Raw genomic sequence first — 26763 nt, forward strand, 5'->3', positions numbered from 1 at the left:
CTGCCTCAGCCTCCCAAAGTGCTGAGATTACAGGCATGCGCCACTGCACCCAGCCACATTTGGTTGATCTTTATCTCAGTTCCTTCCTCAAGAAAGGACGCCCAGACCTCTCAACAAGTATCAAAGAGCTGAAACTCACCAGATTACTGCATCTAGACAGTGATATGCCAGACCCCTCATTCTTCATTATTGTTTCCTTACCCCTCCTTAGTTCCTGTTTTCTCATACGTAGTTAACATTTCTTGCCTGTTGTATAAACCCCTAGTTTTAGTCAGTGAGGAAGATGAATTTGACACTGATGTCCCATCATCTTGGCTACGGCATCTGATTAAAACCTTCTTCTTTGACAATAATTATTGTCTCAGTGATTGGCTTTTTGGGTGGTAAGCAGCAAGACACAGATGAAACTCCTGGTGTTTGGTAACAGTATTTCATCAATAATTGTGTTCAAATGCTTCTCCTTACTTATAACACCCTAATTCTTTTCTTCCTCCTATAAGAGTAATCCCTCCTTTAAGGCCTATCTCTTCCATCAAGCCTTTTATGATGGCCTGGTCCTTAGAAATTACTGCTGCCTCTCAACTTTCATAGCAAGTCCTTTGTATATCACAGTATATTGTTTTCCTTAGAATATATTCTGATTCCCCAGTTGGGTTGCAAGCTTTCTGAGCGCAAGATTACCTCTCTTCAGAGAAACTAAGAACCATCTATCTTGCCTCATTCTCTGGAGTTCTAATGATACATAGCTCTAATAGTTTTGCTTCTCAGTATCTTATATTCAGAAGGCAATTTATCCATTTTATGTGAAACTTACATAGTGGAAATATAAACTATGTTAGTATCATGGTTAAGAGCATGAACTCTAGGGTCAGAACATATGTGTTTAGTCCAGGCTTTTCCTCTTACTGGCTATGTGAACTTAATTCATCTCTTTGCTTTGGTTTCTTCCTCTGTAATATGGGAGTAATAATAGTATTTCCCTCATAGATTTGTTGTGGGAATTAAATGAGATAGTTGTGCCTGAAAGTAGTAAGTATTCAGTAAAGGTTAGCTATTGTTGTTATTATTAATTAATAATATTTGTTGCACATTTGATATATTAGAATGTTAGACATTCATAACAGTATTTTAGGAATTTCCAAAGAGAGCAAATGACAGCAAGAAACAATTGAATTGGAAAAATAAAATCAAACCCAAATATCTGTTGAACTGTACATTTGGTTGGACTTCAGAATAAATTAAAAGGATAGGCAAAACTTTAGTTTGCGTCATCAGCATCTAACATAACCAAGGTAGGCGTATATTAAATATTTGATTCCCAGATGATTGTTCAAGTGCTATAGATGTAGCTAGATATATCAAGAGTTTAAGATCCTTTGTCATGATGATAGCAAAAAATGACATTGTTATTAAAGCTATCGCTTTGGTACATGCCTGCCCGTAAACTAATGTCCACCAGACATTCACAAATTTCTTAACTTGATGTCATACTAGTCATTGTGCTTCTCATTGATGGATAATAATGGAAATATATATCTATATTATATGGATATATACATATAGTGTACTTCTGCTAATTATTTCCTATTCTAGGATTATATTTACTTGGCTCTTTTGGTAGTTCCATCACCAACTATTCCTTCATTTCCTTGATTTTTATTTCTGAATTTTAGGATTTTTATACCAGTGGACTAAGCTGTATTTAACTACCATGGAACATGATGGTTATGTTCCAAAATTGAATGATTGTCTCTAGAGCAACTTATAATCTACTGGGAAGATAGAAAAACCACCAAAAACTAGCTAGTTATTTGATTTTTAAAAGGCAATGATATATATACAGCCTTCATTCACCTATTGACGCAATCGACAAATATTTGTTGAGTGTGTCTTATGTACCCCACACTCCGTTAGTTACAAGAGACACAAAACAAAGTTGACTGTAGTCCTCTCAAAAGCTTACTTTATCTGGGTAAACAGACATTTAAAAAGGAACTGAAATAACTGTAGGAAGTACTATGCCAGAGGAAATACCAGGTGCTGTGACATTAATTAATAACTTGCAGGTACACTAATACGTAGAATAGATTACTTGAATGATTAAAATCCTTGAATCAAGATGAAGCTAATCCAGGAAGATGTATGAAGTGTTAAAGTTTTAAATAGTGTTTTGAAGGAAGGGAGAGGTGAATGACTAGAATGAAAAAACTTCCTCTCTTTTTTTTTTTTTTTTTTGGCAGATTAGCATAAAGCTTTAGATAGTATTGAGAATCAGCTCTAATGAATAATCCTAGCTCATCTTTTAGAAATGGTTTTCATTTTTCCCTTTGTTGGTTGTCTTAACTCAGTCTATTATCTCCTTTGCCATTTTGACAATAGTCATCATTGATGAACTTTCGTTGAGTTTGTGCAAGGCAGTACACTAAGCAGGAGAGAAACAAAGAGGAAGAGGTAAATACTTTTTGCGGGCACCACGCTTGTTGCTGTGTTTTTCTTGTTTTTTAGCATTATGTGTTAGTTCTTTCTAACTTTTTTCAGACCTCTTATAGGTCTTTATCTTACCTGGGATTTTTGTTCCTGTTTTCCTATCTTCACATCTGATGTTTTAATCATTCCATGAGCCTATTAAAAATATTGTCTGTAATCCATCTTCTGTTTATCTTTAATAGTCATACAAATACCAACTTGTTTTTTCCCCCATTCACTTATTTGCTCTTCTCTCTTTTTTCTTATCACCACTCTGGTTTTTCTGTGCACTTTCCAACTACCCTGAAATTTGTGGTGATCTCTTCCAGTCATGTGGGCATATGCATTTATATACAGAAGCTCCTTGACATGTGATGGGATTATCTCTGATAAGCCCATTTTAAGTTGAAAATATTATTAGTGCCTTAATACACCTAGCCTACTGCACATCATAGCTTAACCTAGCCTACTTTAATTGTGCTCAGAACACTTTCTTTAGCCTACAGTTGGGCAAAATCAGGTAGCACACACTACACCATAGAGTATTGGTTGTTTACTCTCAGAGAGTGCATGGTTCACTGGGAACTGCTGCTCCCTGCCACTGCCCAGCATCATGAGAAATTATTTTACTACATATCACTAGCCTGGGAAGAGATCAAAATTCAAAGTACGGCTTCTACTGAATATGTATTCAGTAGAATACACACCATGTAAAGTCAAAAAATAGTTAATCAAACCATCCTAAATCAGGGACTGGCTGTACTGTTTTTTAAAGAATGCTACTTTCTCTATTTTAGTTTTTTAATCCTGAATTTTTTTTGAAAAGTTTATTTTTGTCATGTAATTGACTTACAGAAGAAAGGTTAATCTGAATGATCAAGGGGTGTTAATTTGTGGGTTAAAATGTGTTAAACAGTTGATTTGAAGTCTGTTTAAGTCAATTAGAGAGTATAATGAAGATGTTTCCAGGGTGTTATGGAACCTTTTGGAGTTAGTGTGGAATTCACTAGTGTATATTAACTATGGCACCTGGCTAAACATGTTATTGCATTCAGGTTTTTTAATTTGTGTGAATTCTAATAGGTATGAATAGGTCAACATATATAGAAGTTTGACTTTATTAATGAGCCCCATCTTTTGTTATAGGAAATTAAATTCATGACTTAATTCATCATTAGCAATGGAAAACGTAATTAGTATCATTGTTATCTTTGTTACTTGCAGATTTTTCTAAAATATAAGGCAATGACTTGTTTTAAAATAAGATTAGTGTCATTATTATAGGTTTTTAAATGCTAAGTATCTCATATGGAAGAGTAGAATTCATAAAGACATATAAAATGTCATGTGCTCACTTAAAGAAATGATTTATTTCCTCCCCTAAAATTACGTGAAGTAAAATTATGAGACATTTTAGTGTTGGTTAATATTTTCAAAGATTTCAAAATAGTTAATATTATTACACACAGTTTAATATTATTATGCTCAAATTCAGTCATTGAGTGTAATTTTTGTATGATGGTAGCATTATTTAAGATAATTAAGCATTACAACTTCAACAGTTTAAATCCACAAGAGATATGAGAGTAAAAATCAGATTTTAAAATACATTCTTCATTTAGCATCGGGGTTACTATAGTCTGTTTTTTATTACTTATGTCAGTTTACTAGTAATAAACACATTTAGCATTTCAGCTTCTTGCAGCCTTTCAGTTTAATTAGTTAGAGACTGAGAAAAACAAGTCTTGTGTGCTTAAAGGGATTTCTGCAATGATGGATTAAATGCCAAAATAATGAAACCACACATCTTAAAAAATATACTGAAGAATAGATGTTTTCTGATGAATTTCCACAAAATATAATATTTTTAAAATATTTTCAGCAATTCATAGTACTACTTTTTAATCTACTATAGAAGCACCATGAGTCTAGTCTTTTGTAGCTCATTAGCAATTTCTTTAATGAGTTTTTTGGTGTGATAGATAGTTAAAGTAACAGACAAATGACAGATTGTTTGCCTTTAATGATTTCCCTGTTTCAAGCCCATTACAAAGCAATTAGAAATCTGACAGCATTTTCACTCTGCATTACTGATCGTCTAAAGTGATGAGGAATGAGAGGCGGTGAATATTAATTGTATATTTTCATATGATTATCATAAATTACTACCTTGTCTGATGTGCTGCAGGTGAAGCGGGAGCATTAGAGAAAGGCAGTCAGATACATTAATTTGAAAGACTATATGTTTTTTAAAAAAAATCTTTGTAGTATAAATCCTAGTCTGCAATGTTAGTCCTATGAATATTCCTCTATCACTATTAAATTAACTATTTTTAGTTTCTATCTATATTTGGGACAACTGAAGTTTTCTTATTTGAATATAAGAAAAGGAAAGGTTATTCCATAGTACAATGTACCTGTATCTATTTAAATTTAGAATCTTAAAAATCTGTGAATTTTGTTGATTTATATATTACATATATATACATAATATTCAGAAATTTCAGTATAGGGAAAGATACTCTTAGAAATAGGTCATAGTTTAGCATTAGGCTAAAGTCAGGTAATCCTGCAAAAGAAGAGGTAGGAAAGTGTAGCCAAATGTAGAATGAGATATTTCTAGGCCCTCTCTAACAGTTCTTTTGATCTTAGCCCACAATATATCCTGTTTTTCTAGTTTCTTGACTCAGGTAGATGTAGCTAAGACTGTCATCAGGATGCAAGTGCTGTTGTTACTTAGTTCCTGCCTTGGATTTGGAGCAAATGCTGGTCCAGAAACTAGATACAGTAAGAATTAGCAAACCTAGAGCATTTTAAATGATTAGAGGCTGGGTGCGGTGGCTCGCGCCTGTAATTCCAGCACTTTCGGAGGCTGAGGTGGGTGGATCACTCGAGGTCAGGAGATTGAGACCAGCCTGGCCAACATGGTGAAACCACATCTCTACTAAAAATACAAAAATTAGCCGGGTGTGGTGGTGCGTGCCTGTAGTGCCAGCTACTCAGAGGCTGAGGCAGGAGAATGGCTTGAACCTGGGAGGCAGAGGTTGCAGTGAGCTGAGATCACACCACTGCATTCCAGCCTGGGCAACAGAGCGAGACTCTTGTCTTAAAAAAAAAAAGATGAGAAATATATTTGGTTCAATTTTACTAGCATAAATTAGTTTATATTTTACTGTCTCTCTAAAGATAGGTATTGGTAATCAACATGTAATGAGTTGAGTTGAATTTCTTTGTGCTAATGAGGCTCTGTCTTCATTCAGTCCCTCCTTTTGGACCTTTTTGCTCTGGTTTTATCTGTGGAATTCCATCCCTTGCAGATGCATGCCATCTTGGATCCATCTTTATGGATCTTTATTTATGAGGAAGGTAATATGATTATAAATCAATAAAATGGATTTTTTACATGCTACTTTAAAACCATTCTTTTTATTTTATATTCGATTGTATGTGTTTGCATTTTATATATACTTAAAGTAAAAGTGTTAGGCCTTCACAGATGTACTTTTTGTGTTTTGGAAAGTTGAGAACCATCTGAAATTCATTACATATTTACTGAGGGAAAAGTTAGGTATCATAATGAAAAAGCAAATAATCAATAAAAGAGATTCAGTCTCTAGCATTTAGTTGCCCAATTTAATAATTTTGGTACTGGCTAAGATTTCCAAATGTATTAATTACTCTCCATATCTGATGACCTCCCAAGATTTTGCTTGACAGGGACCTCCTTTATCTGTAGAGTAGGTCCAACTAACATACAACTTACGGAATCAGAATGGTAATTCCAAATCCCCTCAACTCTTTTCTGATGGTATTCCTTACCTTAGTGTTAGTCTAGACTTTTAAGTCAATCCTTTCTACAGCTCCACCAATTATCCTTTGCTTCTCTTTCCACTTCTAACATACCACTAATCAACACAGTTACAGTAGTTCTCCCTTATCAGTGGTTTCAGTTAACCATGGTTACCTGCAGTTTGAAAATAGGTAAGTATTGTAAAATGAGATATTTTGAGACACAGAACAGAGTCACATAACTTTATGACAGTATATTCTTATAATTGTTCTATTTTATTATTAGTTATTTGCTGTTAATCTCTTACTATGGCTAATTTATAAGTTAAACTTTATCATATGTATATATGATAGGAAAAAAACATAGTATATATAGGATTTGATACTATACTGTATACACTTTTAGGCATCCACTGGGGGTCTTGGATCATACCCCTTGCAGATAAGCAGAGGAAGAAATACTGTACTTGACTCTTGGCCAAAGTCTCCACATCTTTCTTTAGAGGAGTTGGTTTGGAAAACTTACATATTTTTCCTATGACAGAGAACAGCTATCCATACCTCGGTATGTATTAATAGGAATGTGGGCTGTCTAACTGTGGCATTGTTAATAAACCAGTAGCTGAGGAAGCAAACAATCTGAAATTGTAAGTTATAAATAGCTGTATCTTCTCTGATAACAAAGAGTCTCTGGAATACTTTCTACCATGTCTAGACATGTTTTCTTGGACAATTCAGGAGGCAGACCTAAATACAAAAATAGGAACTAACATTTATAATTAACAAGCACTTTTACATATTGCGTATGTTTTCATTTGATCCTTTTAACAGTCCTGTGAGGTAGGTAAGGCAGATACCATTATCATACACATAAAGCAATGAGACTGGGAAGAGACAGAGGCAAAAATTCAAACCCAAGTCAGTTGAGTCCAGATCTGTTGCATTTTCTGCCATACCACCTTAGCTCTTATATGTAAAAGCTCTTTTACTAAATGACTAAAATTTTAGAGACAGAAAACTTTAGAGTTTCTCCCTTTTATCAGTATCTCACACCCCCATATTTTAGACAGGTAGGGAAAATGTATGGAAAAGAGTTTAGGATTTACCACAGGTCTGGCCTCAAACCAGGACCAGAACTTGAGAACTTTGTGATCCAGTCCCAGTGGTCTTTGCATTACAGTGCACTACTTTCATGTTTCCTGAAGCTACAGGGACATTTTCTTTAGCTACATTTTCTTCAGTTATTAACTTAAATAAATTATTTGTTAGAATCTTGGCTTGGTAAATATAAAAATTCCCCCTTGTTCTTTTTTTTTTGTATAAAATAAAGTCAGTTTTATCTGGCATAGCTTTTTTATACTGTAGCTATCTCCTCTAAACATTCTGGAATGACCTAAGTTAGGAGGGGAAGAAAAGAGTGTGACTCACTTGTGTTGAGAGAGCTGAGAGAAGAGCGATTGGGAGTAGTTACTCATTCCCATTTCCTTTTGGGTATACCGGTACAAATAACGCCTTGGGGCACTCTTCCCTTACTAGCCTGGGAGCATCCCTGATTGAATGTTTCCCTGGTATGGAGGCTTAGAAAGAAAGTTAAGATCATCAGCCAGGTGCGGTAGCTCACACCGGTAATCCAGCACCTTGGGAGGTCGAGGCAGGCAGATCACTTAAGGTCAGGAGCTCGACACCGGCCTGGCCAACATGGTGAAGCCCTGTCTCTACTAAAAATACAAAAAATTAGCCGGGCATGGTGGTGGGCGCCTGTAATCCCAGCTACTCAGGAGGCTGAGGCAGGAGAATCGCTTGAACCTGGGAGGCAGAGATTGCAGTGAGCAGAGATTGTGCCACTGCACTCCAGCCTAGGCAACAGAGCGACACTCTGACTTAAAAAAAAAGAAAAAAGAAAAAGAATGTTAAGATCAAACAATAATTCAGTAAACAAACTTTTTTTTCTAAGATATCTAAATTATTATTTTAAATATTTAAATGGTGACAGAGATTGGGAAAAGAGGTATGTCAATTACATAATGAGGAACAACAATTCTCCTGGTTTGTAGGTAGCTCAGTTCAACATACTGTTGGCTCTTGCCTGATTCTGTAATACAAGCCAAATGTTTGACTTCCTTTCCCCAGTGAGGCCTCTTTCCAGCGTAGTCATGTTCCCAGCCCTCTCATGTAGTCAGCCAGCTGGTCTCATGACACAGAGATTTCTTGTCATAAAAAGTGGGTTCATCCCTTGACTCCACACAATTGATTTTTACATTATTTCTCCTCTAACCAAATAAGAGGTATTCTTCACATTCTTCAAGTTTCAAGTGTTTGTTCCAGCACTTATATTTTAAGTACCACTCCAATATCGATTACCCTCTCTAGCCATAGAAAATCCTTTCAATTCATTCACAAAGTGCTTCCTTGTTCCCTCTCAAAATTTCTACCTAATTCGAGTTTATATCTAGAGTGGTGTTGCACTGTTGTCCCAGTGCACTGTTGTCCCAGTGCAACACCACTTAGTTGAATTAACAAGTCATTTAAAAGCTCTACAGGGAAAAAAAGGTCAAAAGTTGAGGGAAAAAAAATAAGGAAATACCTTTTTAAAAATTTCACAGCTCTCAGAGACTTAATGTGATGGAGTCAAAATGTAAAGTAAGCCAAGATTTCTGACTATAAGTCATCAGTAAAAAGACTGACTTTATGCTGAAACAGATCGTTAAAAGAGATGCATCAGTAGCCATTGGTCTAGCGTTCAAGTCAATTTTTAAATTCCTTTCTTCCTAAATCATTTTTCCCTATCCTACTGAATTGGAGAAGGGAATAAAAAGGCTTACGACATTGAAATAGATTACACTGTTCACTTCTTGCGTGATAATATGACCTGTCACTCTGTCATAGAAAGCTACTAAGTTCATCTGGCATATTTGGCTCTTCTGTTACTATATTCATGCCCCCAGTTAAACTAAGCTGTATAATTACCAAAATAATTTCCCCCTTGCTTTAAAAATGGGTATCGCTTTTCCAGTTTCCAATGACATCTTTACATCATTTTGAGATGGTGAAAGCAGAGAGATTTAGTTAAAAAGAGTTGATAGGAAAGAGAAGAGGAATAAAAAGATATTCCTCTTTCCTTTTGCAGTACTCACATCCATGTGACTTATTCTGTGTTGACAGTCATAAATATTTGACTCATAATTTTTTTGGTTTGTTTTTGAGACAGAGTCTCGCTCTGTTGCCAGGCTGGAGTGCAGTGGCGCGATCTCGGCTCACTGCAACCTCTGCCTCCCAGGTTCAGGAGATTCTCCTGCCTCAGCCTCCTGAGCAGCTGGTACTACAGGCACGTGCCACCACACCTGGCTAATTTTTGTATTTTTAGAGAGACAGGGTTTCACCATTTTGGCCAGGATGGTCTCTATCTCTTGACCTTGTGATCCTCCTGCCTTGGCCTCCCAAAGTGCTGGGATTACAGGCGTGAGCCACCGCGCCCGGCCTTTGACTCATATTTTAACTCACTTTTGGACTTCTTAAAGTTTGAACTAACTATCCCTTCAAGAAAAAAAAGAAAAAGCTTACAATGTACTTCTTAGAGACTGATTATCTATTTCCATAACCCTCAGTCATAGACATTTCTATTTACACTAGGCTCTGTAAGTTGAAGAATTTTCTTGTTATTATCCAGTAATCAAAGGTGGTTGGGTTACCTAGTATGGTGTCTCAACATGTCAAGCAGTTCGCTGTGCTTATTCTGTTCATGCTTCGAAGTTTAGCATTGCTAATTAGTAGGTGTTGGCATTATAATCAAAGAATTTAAAGTAAATATCGAACATCAGACTTGAAGCTATAAATTATCCTTAAGAATAAGGCGTTTAAGAAAATATTATCTAAAGCTGTAACCAACAGTTGGTTTTGTGAAAATCATCAGGTTCTAGACATTTCTGCACTCTGACGGACACTGAAGATAGTGGGCCACATATTTAGGCATTGTCACCAATGTTGTAGGTAATAAATGCTTTGTGTTTACTGTCTCCATGTGGTTTATTATCAAATGGAAACCATCTGTTGGAACCATTTTATACTAAAATTAACAGATAATTTATCAAGTAAAATGGACATTTCACTTTTTGAATATTTAAGATAAAGCATTAGATTCCAAAAGAAATGTCCTATGTATGGCAGGCTGCTTCAGGCTATGCTGCTAGTTAGCTCAGTTGTAGAAAAAGGTCATGCTTTGCACCAACTTGGATGAAGAATTTTGCGAAGTATTAGGTTCTCATTTATGTTGCTTCCAACTAAATCAAGAAGACCTTGCCGAGATTGTGAAAATTGTGAAGAAGTGGTCATCGCCTTGGTTTGCAAGTCAAATTTACTGAAGTTGGAAAATTCAAAATGGAAATTATGTGTATTGTCAAAGAAACAATATATTAAGCATATATGTTTGTAAGTGCATGTGAATGTGTGTTGTGTGTGTTTGTGCACACTTGTATATGTGTTATAGTGCATAGAAAAAGAGACAGAAAACAGAGACCTTAAGTTTATGTGTCAGGGAACACAATGTCAATAAAATAGTCATTCTAATTGCATCTCCCACCTGGCAAAATTAAAACTGTAATCTGAGTTAAACCTGATCTAATCTAAATGCCTAGTGGCGATAAAGATGAGATTATTTCTTCCTCACTCCTAGAGGGCTACATAATCTTTTGCCTTTCATTTTGGGTCATCTCAGATTCTGAGTATTTGTTTTAGAATACTAAAGCTAGCAGAATGTAATTATATGAATTTAGGTAGATGTAATATTTCTCCAAGGACTTATTGAGCTAGTCATGTTATTATTAAGTGAACTTTCAAGTTAACTCAAAAGCTGTTATCTTTGTTTTGAGATTGAGCTGTACATTGTAGATAGGAAATTAACTCATACTTCCTTAATATATGGAATGCCTTGACTAGTCGAATTATGAAGTTGTTGTGTTGAAAGTTTAATACAATAGTCGAAAGCTCTTACATTGCTAAGTATCAAACTATGAGCTCACTGAGGGCAGTGCCTTTTTCTATCATGTTTTTATTATGTTGCATTCAATTATGTTTGAGCTTGTTTAGTAAAAACATAATGTTAATTATTCCTGTATATCATTATTTAAATAAACGATTTCTCTTTAATAAAAGTAAATAGGATCGTGCATATACACGATAAGGATGTTTCTCATTGTTTTTCCTCTGGTAGATTAGTCAATCCTTAGCCATGACAGCACATGGTTTCTTTATGGAGTGAGCACAAGGTAAGCCCTAGAGCACTGTTTTGTTACCTTACGTTTGTCAATCTGCCTAGATGGTGATCTTTACAAAGTTTTAAATTTCACCCCAGGAGAATATTACATAATAGTTATTGTTGAAGCAAATTGGAGGTCCAAATTTTTGTAATCAGGTTTGAAGGATATGTTTCTCAATAATAGTTGAGCAACTTTTCTGTTGTTTTGCTTGTCTTACCAGTACCTTTCAATAGATTTCAAGCTTCACATAATGGCTTGTGGAATTGCTTCCCTCTGCAGCCCTTTAAACTGTAAGTGTAAAATTCAGTCACTTGGATACCTGTAAATAGGAAGATTGTATTTAAATTAGGGGAGTGGAGAAAGAAAAGATCGTTTACTCAAGTAGTAGTTCCTGGATTAGCATTAAACAACTTCTGGTTCTTTGGGATCAAAAGGGCTTTCAGCTTTCCAAGGTCATGTGCTGCATTTATGCATGTGAATAATAAACTTATGCAAAATAAAAGGAAATTTCATGCTTGGGAGGAAAAGAAGTTTATGTGCTTTTACCCTTACCTAAAGAACACTGTCCATTAAAGTAAGATAGTGAAAGAAGTTTTTTTCCTGCCTTCAATTTGGAAAATTTACATTAAAAGAACTTAAGATTTCCCACATAATATTTATAAACTTTTTTGAGCCTGCTCCATTGCTACATGATAATCTTCTATTTCTAAAGAATTACATGTATCTCCTGCTAAAAGGGGAGCTAAAGCAAGAGTTGAATAATCTTTTACCTATAACATATGCACATTTATGAAAAAAGTGGATACATTTGAAAAATTGCATGTATTTTTATGCTTCTATTTGTTACTATGGCAACCACCACAGTGCCTAGTATTTATGTTGTCTAAAATTCAGAACACCTTTTCAAAGAAATAAATATGCCAGAACCATGCATTCTATTTACTTTAGTATTTAGAAAAATATTTATTCTAATGCATATTTTTGAAGAAAAATAGCAATAAATGATGTAAACTTCAGCCTGGCTTAAATTAGTACCTTTTCCTGTAGTGTTTTTAAAATCAAAATAATTACATTTATTCTTCTTTCTTTTCCTTGTTATAAAAAATCAGAATAGTGAATAGAAATAATGAATTTTTAAAATTTGCGAGTCAATCTTGGAATGTAGTTTTTTGATGTCTCCTGTTTTTATGACTTAATGTTTTGATTCATAATAAATTTCTGAAAATATAAAACATAAACAATTCAACCAAATATTTAATGTTAGCTACATAAATTAAAAAATGTAAATATTTGCATTTCTGATTAAAAGTGATTTTTAACATCTAGCAACAAAAGATTTCTATTTTGTATTTGAAATGAAAGGTATGGTTGCTATTACTTAGTTAAATTATTTAAATCATTTTCTGACATGTGTGATACATAAATATAATTTTTTGAGTGTTAAACAACAGAATGGAAATTATGAAGCATAAAATCAGACATGTTTCATGTCACATACTACCTGTTAAGAAAAACTGCAATGCAGCATTTAAGTACAACAGAACAATGAGCATATTGTTTCTGATACTTGTAAACAGGATGGATCTACAGTTTCACAGTTTATGTTGACAGTATCTTTGTGGGAAATGTAATTATCAAATGAATTATAACATGTCTTAGTATCAAGATTATTAATAGTAATTTTAATTACCTTTTTCAAGATAATTGGATATGTTCTCATAAGTATATGAGAAAGGGGACACTGGGCTAATTAGATATTTTGAACTTAGTTATCTTTAAAATATCTAGGAGCTTAACATACATATTCTATATTTTAGGAATTTCTTCTTTTAATTAAATGTTTCCTTAGTAGAACTAAAATAATTTATAATTTATAAAATCTCACTGATGATCCCTTGATATTCCTCCTTGAGTATCGATATAATTATTAAAAATTAAATAATTAAAATTTTAAAAATTAAATGTTCACTACGAGTTATAACATTTTTCTAAAACTGGCAAAGTTAAGAGATAATATTTTGCTCCACTAATGGGTACTGTTAGATGGGCTTTCATATAATACTTCTGATAATTTTAGAAATTGATTTATTTCCAAAAAGTAATTCATTTTGGAGATACACAACAGCCTTAAAAATGTGCATATATTTTGATCCAGGGATTTAGCTTCTAGACTTAAAGAACTATTCAGTGGTGTGGTCAAAGGTATATATACAAGAATCACAGCTTTAATCACAATAAGAAACATTTGGAGCCACTAACTAGGATATTAAACAGGTAATAAAAAATCATGTTCTCAACAAATATTTAGTAACATAGGAATACTCTCATTCAGTGAACCCAGCTGTATATATTTTATTTTATTTTTTTGGTGGCTGGGCCTTGCTATGTTGTCCAGTATGGACTTGAACTCCTGGGCTCCAGCAATCCTCCTGCCTCAGCCTCCCAAGGTAGCTGGGGGCACACGTGTGAGCCGCCACAAACAGCCATGTATATGAACTGTATATTTAATATGGCCACACCTTTGTTTTTAAAAAAACCTATGAAATCATAAAGACTAAAAACAAAAAAATTATGATTACTAATTCCAAGAATAGATTTTTAAATACACTTTTTAAAATCTTAATATGAGCATTTCTATAATAACTTCAGTTATAATCATTTAAATTGTCTTTAATAAGGCAAGTTAATTAAAATTGTGTTTACATTCATTATAACGAAAATTCAACCAGTTGGAGGAACAATATTATCTTGTCAACATTGAATTCATTGTCTTGTTTTCAAAGTCTGGAAATAGTTGGTACTCAACAATTTGTTGATTGAATGGATAGATGATGGGGTCAGGAATTAGCAAAGTGGTTTTAGGGAAAACACATTTGGAGGGCCACAAAGGTACCTTGTTTATGTTTACATAAAATTGATTTGTTCATCATAACAATAGATGACAGGATAATAAAGTGATAAGAATATGCAAGAACTAGTTTGCTTAACATAGTCTGGTAGCATAGAATAAGGCAAAAGCTAGATAGCTAGATTTACCCTAGGATATTTAGTTTGTCTAGTTGTACAATTATAGCTATTAAACAAGCAAAAACATTTATCACTGAAATTCCAACAGGAAACATAACTTATTTGAGAGTCTGGAACTGTAGTTCTTAACCTCCCCACTTAAAAAAAATTAAACTATTATTTTTATAAAATGAGTTTTGATAATGCAAGTTTACTCAGGGATATAACTATTACATTGTAGAAGAGTAGACTATTCCACAGTAAACTATATTTTAGTTGTTGTAAAATTAATTTTAAAAAGAATAATTTGGCAATACAGGTGTATATATGTGATTTACATGTCTACACAACACCAGGAAGGTAGATTTAATGAAGAAATCAAGTGTCTTTCTTAATTGAATTGAATGGTTAGCCTTCTGGACCAGCTCTATTGGAGATGGGGCTTTGCAAATGAGATCTCCATGTCTCCTAGTAAGGTTGAGTGTGGCAGCAACTTATATCTCCTGAACCAACAGTCATTATCTACCTTGACAATATTTTAACACACCTGAAGTTCCTACCACAGTGTATAATGGCTTCCACTGTGGTATGGGGATGCCGTTTCAGCACTGGTGGAGATAACTGGCAATTAAATAGGTGAGGGCATGTTGAGTGGCAGAAAATAAGGTATTTGCTGCTGGAATGCTGCAGCAGTTTTCAAGGGACAGATACAACCTCTTGTTTAGTGGAATATGGCCTAAAACTCTACCTAAGTGTTTCCAGTGTACAGTAGGACTGGCCTTTGAGAGGTAATATCTGAGTGTTTACTAGCTGTCTTGGAAGCTAGAGAAAGAGACCTGAAATCTTTGAAGATGATGGTAATTCCAAATTTCTTCTCTTCACTTGTGTCTTTCTTCCACATGCATGCTTTTCTCTGCTGCGTCATCTCCATCCCACTAGAAAATGTGAGTTCGAATATTCAATTCTACTATAGAAGAAAACAAATGAGATGATGAAATTGATAAGAAATTTTGACGATAGATAGGAAGTCAGCAAGCATGTTAATGAGATACAGGTGAAACTCCTAGCATGTATTAATATAGATATGAGTAAGCAAGTAGTTTGAGAAAGAAAAGCAGAATTTAGAAGATGTACTAAATATACATAGTAAGCAAGTTACTAACCTGTAAAACTTGCCAAGACAAAATAAATGGGTTATGAAGGAATAGACAAGTGTGTATTTGATAGAAAGGTAGAAAAACCAATTTATGATCTTGTCACTTCTGGGCTGACAGCTGTGCCATGCCACCTACTTATGACCTCCAGTAAGGTCCTATATTGGCCCATGGTACTATGCCCAAGAAATGCAAATAAAACCCATAGATCTTCACCATTAATTGGCAAGCTACCTCTTTATTCAGGTATAACTGCCCCTTTGTCTCTCTCATTATCAAGTATGTGCCTTTGACCCCTGGCACCTTCTATCTTGGCCACCTGACTCAAATCTGAACTCTGGTTCTTACAACACGTTATTATGGGGAAGTCTGATGTGGCACAGAGAAAACAGAGCATGTGACTAGCATGTAATGCAGGGTACATATAGGGTGGTCCTGCCACTCACATCCTATTATAAGAGTGTCAACCTATTTCATTGCTTTCCCCTTGCTTTTTGTTTTACATTTATTTAGTAAGTTGTATGAAATGAACATGTTAATTTAGTCTGTGAGCCCTCAGATTTAGTGTGCCTGGTAATGTACTTGGTGGCTACCATTACATCAAGGTAATTTTCTACTTGACAGTATGCTCTACTTTGAACTTTACTAACTCTCCCTCACAATTTGGGATTTTGAACTAATGCATTGATCATCACTATCTGGTTTAGGGACCTAGACCAAGCTACGAAAGGAGTGTTAAATTATGGTGATTCTATGGCAGTCTTAAGCACCTAGTTCACTGTGAAGGAATTATGAGAACCTGTTTCTCACCCTTCCTCTAGGGAAATGCAGGAGAGCTAAGCAAGTCCCAATTTACCTGGGGAAGAAGATAAGGAGGTTGTTTGTCAGCTCTGTCCCACTTGAATTCTCTCCTTATTGCTGAGGCTGGAGGTAGTTATTGTCTAGAACAAGAACTTCAAATATTTTTGCTCATGTACTCTCTAATACAATTTTGAAAAGCATATACTCTCTTGTACATTTTAAGTTGACACTTAACATTTCTTGTTATAAGCTTAAATAGTTGGAAAATATGTGATTTCTGGTATGCTATGAATGTTGACATTTAAAAAATAAAACTGTATTTAAAATATATCTAATAGAATATGAATTCCATATGATTTGTTAAAAATATTTTTTAATGAACATTTTCAAACACATACAAGAGGAAAAACAGTAAAACCTCCATGTACTCTTCACCCAAGTTAAACAATCATCAGCTTTCTGACATTCTTACCTTTACACCCTTACTCTTTTCTATTGGAGTATTTTAATCATATTGTACTCATATATACCTCGGTTTATATGTTTAACAAAAGAGATTTATCATGGTAGTACCGTTTATTCATATTCAATAAAATCATTTCCTTAATAAAATCATTTCCTTAATATTAAGTAGTAAGCAGTATATATTCATGTGTTCACCAATTGTCTCAAAAATGTATGTCTGATGAAAGTTTGTTCAAATCAGGAACTAAATAATATTTATGCATTGCATTTAGTTGAAATGATTTATTTATTTATTTTTTTTTTTTTGAGACGGAGTCTTCCTCTGTCGCCCAGGCTGGAGTGCAGTGGTGCAATCTTGGCTACCGCAATCTCCACCTCCCGGGTTCAAGCAATTCTCCTGCCTCAGCCTAGGAGTAGCTGGGATTACAGGCGTGTGCCACCACGCCGGGCTAATTTTTTTTTGTATTTTTAGTAGAGACAGGGTTTCACCATATTGGCCAGGCTGGTCTCGAACTCCTGACCTTGTGATCCGCCCGCCTATGATTCTTGAGTCTCTTCATTTGTAACATTTCTCCTTTCTCTGTTTTCTCTGCCATGTCTTTTAACATGTTTCTCTACTTCACATGTTTATGAGAAAAAACGCTAGAAATTAGATCTAGAAACTTGGTCAGATTCAGCGTTTATGGCAAGAATCCTTCATAGGTATTCCTGTGTTTATAATTCCTGTGGAATTACACAAGGAGAAGCAATTTCTAGTTGTCCTATTTTAGTGACATTAATGTAAATCAATAGTATATCAGTCAGATTCATCTGCTATAAACTTCCCTTTGTTTTTTCATCTCATAATGACAAGCATTGCCTGGACAAACATTATCTGGGTCCATTATTTCACTAGAGTTTATGCAGTGGTGATTTTCTAATTCTTTTATTCCATCTATATTTATTGGCTATGATTCTTCTATTAAGAAGAATTTTCTTTCATTATCTATTTGTTTCTCCTGAATTATAGCCAACTCAGGAAAGAAGGAAAAGTACATTTCTTTTCCAGAATACTAAATTGATGGTCCAGCAATCTCCAAAGATGAATGATGAGAATTGAAGTATAAATTTTAGTTTTAGTATTATTAGATACTCATGGATTTATATGCTTGATGTTTCGATCTTTTATTTTTTTTTTACTCTTCAGAGTGTCCCATTTTTGGCCGGTGGCATTACCTTTAAGTTGACTCCTGTGTGCTTTTGACACGCCCCACATGAAAGAGTGTGTAGTAGAGCTCTCTAGAGAAACAGAGAAACAACAAGATGCATGTGAATATAGATGATGGAGATAGAGTTTCTTGTTTTAAGAGAGTTCTTTGTTTTAAGCATGACAAGGTGTCACACATACACATATACATAACATTTCTAGCCCCAGACCTGAATTCTATAGAGATTTTAAAATGTTAAAAACATTAACAAGCTCTTCTTCAACAAAGTTTTTCCTTAAACTTAGGTTTATTCCATTTTTTCATAGAATTTTATCATTTATAATTGAAAGTTTTTTATAGGCTACTCCGTCTTACGTAACATGTTGTTATCTGCAATAACAACATACCATAATAAGGTTTTTTTTAAAAAATGGCCTTTGACCATAAGGTTATAAGTGTAGAAAAATTTCATCAGGATTGGGTTTTCATTATAATTATTGATAGCATGCAATTATTCAAAACAGCATGGATATTTTACCATTTCTGATATTTATCAAATGTTAAAAGAAAATTTATGAAAAAATATGTTGATAATATAGGTTGGAGAGAGCATGCATAATTTCTTGATTAAAGGAATTGTGGAGTTTTTCCTTGGTTTGAAACCTTGGAATAGGCCAAAAAGAAATGCTTTTCTTTTGTAAAATGAGAAATAGAGACTGTCCAAGATTAAACTCTAGTTAGGACAGGCAGCTTCTTAGGCAGATGTATTTTTTTAAAGTGCCAGGTTCTTAGGCAGATATATTTTTTTAAAGTGCCTATATATAGAAGGCAAGAATCTAGAAATTGGTTTTCTTAAAACTATCTGCAATTGCATGCCCTTTGGAAAATCTACATGAACTGTTATTGGTAGTTAGTGTTCCAACTTGAGGACCACCAGGACTCTGTTCTCCAATAGCTGACACATGGTGCCTACTATGTGCCAAACACATCAACTTTATGAAGTGGTTGCTATTTTTATCCCCATTTTGCAGATGAAGAAACTGAAGCACAAAGATGTTATGTAACTTGTCCAAAGTGACACAGCTTGTAAGTGGGCAGCAGGAGGCAAACCCAGTCACTGTGGCTCCAGAGTCCAGACTCAACAACTAAGGACAGGAATGTCTTTTGTAAAAAAGTATGGAATGGTACCCTAGGTGGAGGTATCAGAGGGGAGCACATAGTGATCTAAAATTGTTAAGAAATAGGAAGTACAGGAAGATTGTGGTTTTTCTGTGTGTCAGTGAATAAACTATGCATGTGTTAATAAAACATAAGTCAATGCCTTTATCCATATTCTTTAGAGTACCATAGTATTTAGTGTCAGTCAAATTAAAATTAACACATTTTTATTTCTTTAATTTCTAATGAACGATTAGTTCTCATTTAATTGGCAATGTGCAGGGGTGTTATCTGAAACCCTGTTATAGTCTTGTATTTTGCATATTCTACTTAGCCTGTGAATATGTTCTACTTCTAGTGAGGAATGACACTGTTTATAGATACATTACAGAAGAAATATTTCATTTAATAATGGTAATGATTTCACACTTATATAACTAATCCTACTGAAAGCATCTTGAAAGTATTTTTCATTTTATTTATTTATTTATTTATTTTGAGATGGAGTCTCACTCTGTTGCCCAGGCTGGAGTGCAGTGCCGTGATCTTGGCTCACTGCAATCTCCACCTCCTGGGTTCAAGCGATTCTCCTCCCTCAGCCTCCCAAGTAGCTGGGATTACAGGCATCCGCCACCACCCCCAGCTAATTTTTTGTATTTTTAGTAGAGACAGGGTTTCACCATGTTGGCCAGACTGGTCGTGAATTCCTGACCTCAAGTGATCTGCCCACCTCGGCCTCCCAAAATTCTGGGATTATAGGTGTGAGCCACTGTTTCCCGCCCTTATTTTATTTTTTTAAGAGACAGGGTCAGGCTGGGTGTGGTCACTCATGGCTGTAATCCCAGCACTTTGGGAAGCCAAGGTGGGCAGATCACCTGAAGTCAGGAGTTTGAGACCAGCCTGACCAACATGGAGAAACCCCATCTCTACTAAAAATATAAAAATTAGCCAGGCATGGTGGCGCACACCTGTAATCTCAGCTACTTGGGAGGCTGAGGCAGGAGAATCACTTGAACCTGGGAGGTGGAGGTTGCGGTGAGTCAAGATTGTGCCATTGTACTCCAGCCTGGGCAACAAGAGCGAAACTCCATCTCAAAAAAAAAGACAGGGTCTTACTCTGACACCCAGGTTGGAGTGTAGTGGCACAGTCATACTCAGTGCAACCTTGAAACTCCTGGGCTCAGGTGATCCTCTCGCCTCAGTCTACCAAGTAGTCCTAGCTAGGCTCAAGTGATCCTCTTGCCTCAGTCTACCAAGTAGCTAGGACTACAGGCATGCACCACTCGGCCTGGCTAATATTTTAAAATTTTTTATTTGTAGAGATGGGGTCTTGCCATGTTGTCCAAGCTGGCCTTGAACTACTGGGCTCAAGAGATCCTCCCACCTTGGCCTCCGAAAATACTGGGATTATAAGCATGAGTCACTGCATCCAGCTTTGACTCCTGAACTACTTTATGGGAAAAAAACAAAAAAGTATACCTACCACTAAAATAATTACCTCTTTCACTGAAAGTTAGGATTGTAATTGTGCATACGTAAAAAATAAAACTATTTCTGTTTTCTTCAGGTTATTTTTGAATAGTTAGATTCAACTTTCATTTTTTAAATAATTGGATTATATAATAAACACACCAGGACAGTCGGTGGATTTTTTTTCTGCAAGTGGTTTTACTCTTTAATCATATACTTTTGCCTTGCTGTGCACAGCTGGATTTTTGCTTATAAGCATTTCCCAATTCAGACTCAACCTATGAAAGATTTCAAAAGACAATGGTTGTTAAAGATGCTTTAGAAGAGAGCGTCACCCCTCCTATCATGAAACATTTAAAGGAGGAGTAGAGAGAGGGCCAACAGAGGAGTGCTGGGCGGTCAAAAGCACCCTCTCTTATTAAACTATGTATAGACAGATACTTTTTCTTATTTGATGCAGATTAGGACATTTATTGAATGTTTACCATGTGCCAAGCCCTGTGCCAAATGCTTCCAAGTTCACCATTTCATTTAATCCTCATAACCATGTAGTTACCGTGTTTTGCACATAAGAAGACTGAGGCTGAAAAAATTCATGATACTTAAGGCCACATAGTTAGAAAGTGCAAGAGAAACACATGATCATTCTCTTATGTCAATAGGTATGAATTCCTCCATAATATTTGTGGGTGTAAGTTACATTATATTGCTTTTATTTTTCCATATGCTTAGTTAGCAGCAAGTGTAGTCTCATAACCTTTGAGCTTCTCATCTCCTGTAGATTATCTATGAACCTTAGGTATTAACTGTTGTTCAAAAAGAAAGTTCTCCAGCTGTCCCCTCCCGAATGAGAATGACCCTTAATGTCAGTTAGTTTGTCTGTTGGTGCTGCTGGTACTATTGGTGGTGCTGCCATTGCCATAGCTTCTTGCTGATCTCATTGGCATCCATCCTCTGACCAGTGCTATTGGTCCTTGCTTCAGGAAAGTCTTTCTGGCACCAGTTCCACCTCAGCCTTGCAAGGCAACATGGTCTTTGAAAGAGGGTATATTAGTCAGGGTTCTACAGAGAAACAGGACCAAAAAAATTGTGGGTGTGTGTGGGTGTGTGTGTGTGTGTGTGTGTGTGTAGTCATGCATTGCATAAGAATGTTTTGCTTAAGAATGGACTACATTTAGAACGGTACTCCCATGAAATTATAATGGAGCTGAAAAATTCCTGTCACCTAGTGACATAGCTGTTGTAATGTTGTAGTGCAGTGTATTACTTTTTCTATGTTTAGATACACAAATACTTACTATAGTGTTAAAATTGCCTATGGTGTTCCACAGAGTAACATGCTGTACAGGTTTGTAGCCTAGGACCAATCAGCTATACTATAGAGGCTAAGTGTATAGTATGCCATCTAGGTTTGTGTAAGTCTACTGTATGATATTTGCCCAGTGAAATCACCTAATGGTGGATTTCTCAGAACGTATTCCCGTTGTTAAGCAACGCATGTCTGTCTATCTATCTATCTATCTATCTATCTATCTATCTATCTATCTATCCATATATAAAAGTGGAATTTCCATTCTTAACCAAACCAAACATAATTCAGAGATTCTACTTGCAGGGTGAATTGGTCTCAATGTTATTCTGTCATCACTTTCTTCTGGGACCAATACAATGCTTCACTGCAGTGGGCACTGTTGTTGAATTCCCTACCTGTGAAAGAAGTTTCTGGAGAACTTTGTCTTGAAATGCACATACTTAGCCAAGTTCTTTCTTCTGAACCATCCTTTTTGCTGCCCCCTTCTGGAAGCCAGAGTCACCTGCAGAAAAACTCCTCCCTACTAGCTCTCCAAGATGTGGAAAGGCAAAGTCCACCAAACTCCAGCGGGTTCACGGGAGGCTTTCATGTTGGACATCTCTTACTCATCAGTCAGCCAATGCTGTCCTTAACTGCTTGCCAGATACCTCAAGTTCCATGGGTCCAAAACCAAATTCATTCTCTCACCCTCCACCAATTTCTCTTCTGCCTTGTTTTCTCCTTCCCTTCTCTATCTACTCATTCTTTAATCAATATATATATATGAAGAGAGAGAGAGAGAGAGGAAGATTAATTGATTTTTAAGAATTGGCTCCCATGAGTGCAGAGGCTATGTGAGTCCAAAATCTGATGGGTAGGCTGGCAGGCTAGAGACAGAGAAGGGTTGCAATTCAAGTCCAAAGACAACTTGCTGGAAGAATTCCTTTTTACCCGGGGGAAGTCAGTCTTTTTTCTATAAAAGCTTTAAACTGATTGGATTAGACCCATATCACATTATGGAGGGTAAACTGCTTTACTAAGAGTCTACCCATTTAAATGTTAATCTCATCCAAAAAAACACCTTCACAGAAAACACCCAGAACAATGGTTGATCAAATAGCTGGTCACCATGGCCCTGCCAAGTTGACCCATAAAATTAACCGTCACAGTGGCTAACACAATTCCTTCAGTATTGTGCTCAATTAGAGTACCCATCACTGGTTCCCCCAGATCACAGCTACAGTTACCTAGGCTTTTAAATCCACCTCTCCTTCTCCTTTCCTCCCTCCCTCCTACTCCTCTCCTTCTCTCTCACAGAACTACATACACTCCACACAGTCATTTTCTTCCAAGGTCTCACTACCCCAGAATAGTGTGGGGTAGATTTGTCTACTGCAGACCAATTCTTGCTAATTTTTTTTATGTCCTGGGAAATCCAGCAATTTAACTTAAAGGCCTTTTAGGCACAGATTTAAAGAATGCAAAAAGGCCCTGAGTATCATCCCTGGGTAAAGGAAAACCAGACCTCTGAAGTAGGAAATCCCACTTACCACTGGGAGTGGAGCTTGTGAGGAGGAAATGCTTTTTGTTCTTCCTTGAAGAGTAAAACATTATCTTCATCAAGATAAAAACAGAGACTTTTTGGTGCCTTCTTTAAAAAGCAGCGAACAGTAAATCTTTGGTGAGTCCCATGGGTACATATGCAACCATAGAGACATAGGATAGTACCTTCTCATTTAAAAAGGAGGCTATTTAAATATAGATAGGTGCAGTCTAGACATCTTGATTTGCCTGGGACAGGCCCAGTTTGGATGATAAATTATTTGGCTAGTTTAGATAGAAAGAATTAACATTGAAAATTTGTCAAAACTATCTACTTTAGTCCTGTAGGGAATCCTTTCTTCTGTGATTACAATGTTGCTGCTGTGAACAAATGTGTTCTTGGCATCTGAAGTACAATTTCCCATATTTCTTTAACAAAAATTTATTGCATACCTACTATGTCCTAGACACTGAATTAAGCACTATGAATGCAAAGTGAACAGGACAGACTAGTCTCAGCTTTCAAAAAAATTTTTTTAACTATAATATTATTGGAGAGTTAATTCAGGTATTACTAGCATATATTGAATGAGGCAAGGAAACTGATCAATGTATATATTTGTTTCCATAGTATCTTATTCTGGGCTGCTATAACAAAATACCTTAGACTGAATCATATACGAACAAAAGAAATTTATTCCTCAGAGTTCTGGAAGCTGGGATGTCTAAGATCAAGGCACCAGCAGTGTCTGGTGAGTGCCTGCTTCCTTATTGATAATGTGCCCTTGCATTGTAAAAAGAGTCCACCCTTATGACTTAATTGCCTCCCTAAAGGCTCTGCCTCATAATAACATCACATTGGGGATTAAGTTTCAACTTAGAAATTTGGCAGGGGGTGGGGGGTGGCCACAAACATTCTAACCATAGCACATAGGAAAATTCATTCTTAATTTCAGGCAACCAACTGACTTAAACATGAACTTTGGGAAATGGAAAAAAGAAGTCTATTTCATCATACCAAGTTGGCTTCTAGTTTCTAAATCATCAACAGTATAGGAGCAGTGTGAGCAAAGGTCTAGAGACTGGAAATAAATAGCGTGTACAAGATGTTAAGAAAAGTTTAAATTGAGGATGGGTAAGAAAAAAAGGTTTATTTCTTACTCATATAAAAGTTTATTTCTTACTTACAATGTAAAGTTTACATTGAGGACGGGTAAGAAAAAAAGGCTTATTTCTTACTCATATAAAAGTCTGGAGGGCTAGTATAATGCTCTAAGATCTTCTATTTTGTTGCTGTGCTGTGAGTAGCTTCCATTCCCAAAGTCACAGATGGTGCATTCATGATCATTCATGGTTATTCCAGCTTTAAGCCATGATCACATTCCAGATATCAGGAAGGAAGAAAAGAAGGCTGAAAATTATGCCCCATACCCCCTTCTTTGGTGACAGTTCCCAGAAGTCACATATGCCACTTCTGCTTACATTCTGCTGACCAGAATTTAGTCATGTGGTCAAGTGGCAACACGTAGATGGAAAAAAGGCTTCAGCTAGACACTGTAAAAGGGAACAGATTCTAGTGAACATCTAACAGTTTACTCCACAATCCAAACTTTTAGCCACCAAAATATCTTTGGTATGCCCTTCTTCCTGTAGATAGAACATAACCACCTATTCTTGATCATACATGCCTGTTCTAGCTTTTAATTTTGTGTGTGAACCCCAAATATGATCCATTTGAATATGGCTCAGAATCTAGGCTGTTGGGTTAATGCACAGTCCTTTTCATTAAGTCCAGGTGGTCTAGTAACCTATAAACTAAAAGTTAATGCATTTGCCACATCACACCTAACAGAATGGATGTATATTTGGAAAGGAGGAGAATAGGATTAACACAAGAGTCACTGGTTTATAGTGGTTATCAATTCTGCTAGGCTAGGTAGGAATTGTAAAAGTTCCCTTCTCTAGCAATGGAGCAATTTCCTTGATTAGTTCATCAGAGTACTCCTAATTCTGCCTTTTGGAAAGGGTCTTCCTTGTACGTTGTACTTCCTGACCACATCTGATGTGGTCAATGGAGAATTTGCTGTTCTAGAGTGCTGAACACATCTGCAGCCTGCTTCCTGCTGATACAAATGTGGGCATGAGATTTGAATACAGGTCAGTCATGTTTTTCGGCCAGCTTTGTGGTTTGTTTAGCAGTTTAACACTGCTCCTTCCTCTTCCCCTAAATTAGTAGACTTCCAGTCTATAGCTAATCCCATGTTCACAGCCAAAGATCACGTCTGGACATTATTTTTAAGCCTGAGTACTGGTTTTTTATTCCCTGACTCTGTGCTTCAACATAAAGATGATTCCTTTGAGGTCTCCTAACACAGTAAGCTTGGGTTGAAAAACAGCAACCTTAATCTGATCTTTGACAGCTAGGCTAGTTTTATTGATTGATTGATTGATTGAGACAGGGTCTCACTCACCCAGGCTAGAGTGCAGTGGCATGATCATAGCTCACTGCAGCCTCAATCTCCTGGGCTCAAGCAATCTTCCCGCCTCAGCCTCCCAAGTAGCTAGGACTAGAGGTGTGTGCCATCATACCCAGTTAAGTTACTTTTTGTAGAGTCAGGGTCTCACTGTGTTTTCCAGACTGGTCTCAAACTCCCAAACTCAAGCAGTCCTTCCTCTTCAGCCTCCCACAGTGTCGGGATTACAGGCGTGAGCCATTACACCCAACCAGTGAAGAATTCTTAAAGAAAAGTGTTTTTAAAAAGCTTAGAACCACAGTCTCATCTTCTGTAGCAGTCACTGTAGCAATTCAACTGTTTGGGATACACAAACAGTTGAATTCTTCAACCCCGCAAGGCCCAAAGTCCCAAATTACTAGACTCTGAGTTAAATTTATATTTTAAGCCATTCTAGTGTTCTCTTTATTTCTTTGCTGTAAGTAAATACCATGTATTTTAGGTTTTTGAAAGCAATTTACTTCAAGAGAATGTCAGGTGTTTCAGGATTAGGTTTAACTGCAAGTAACAAAGATCCAAATTAACACTGTTTTGAACAAACGAGGTGTTTATTTCTCATGTAAAAGTCTGGAGGTAGGTAGTCCAGGGTTGGTATGGTACTCCATGTTGTCAGAGGTTCAGACTCCTTCAATCCTCCCTCAGTCCTGGCTTTCATTTTCAGCATCTCAT

At 36.0% G+C, this 26763-nt stretch overlaps 1 protein-coding gene across 5 annotated transcripts in view; it reads left to right on the plus strand.

The window, feature by feature from the left end:
- The window catches only part of DCDC1 (doublecortin domain containing 1), a 515544-nt gene that overhangs the window by 3169 nt on the left and 485612 nt on the right, over window positions 1–26763 (plus strand). The window contains exon 2 of one of the 5 annotated variants that reach the window (XM_063671024.1): window positions 6662–6820. The exons of the other annotated variants lie outside the window; for them this stretch is intronic. The gene's annotated coding sequence lies outside the window, so the exon portion shown is untranslated. The remainder of the gene's footprint in view (window positions 1–6661; window positions 6821–26763) is intronic. 5 annotated transcript variants of the gene reach the window in all.

Source organism: Pongo pygmaeus, chromosome 9, assembly GCF_028885625.2.
Source record: "Pongo pygmaeus isolate AG05252 chromosome 9, NHGRI_mPonPyg2-v2.0_pri, whole genome shotgun sequence".
In the NCBI taxonomy this organism is placed as follows: Eukaryota; Metazoa; Chordata; class Mammalia; order Primates; family Hominidae; genus Pongo; species Pongo pygmaeus.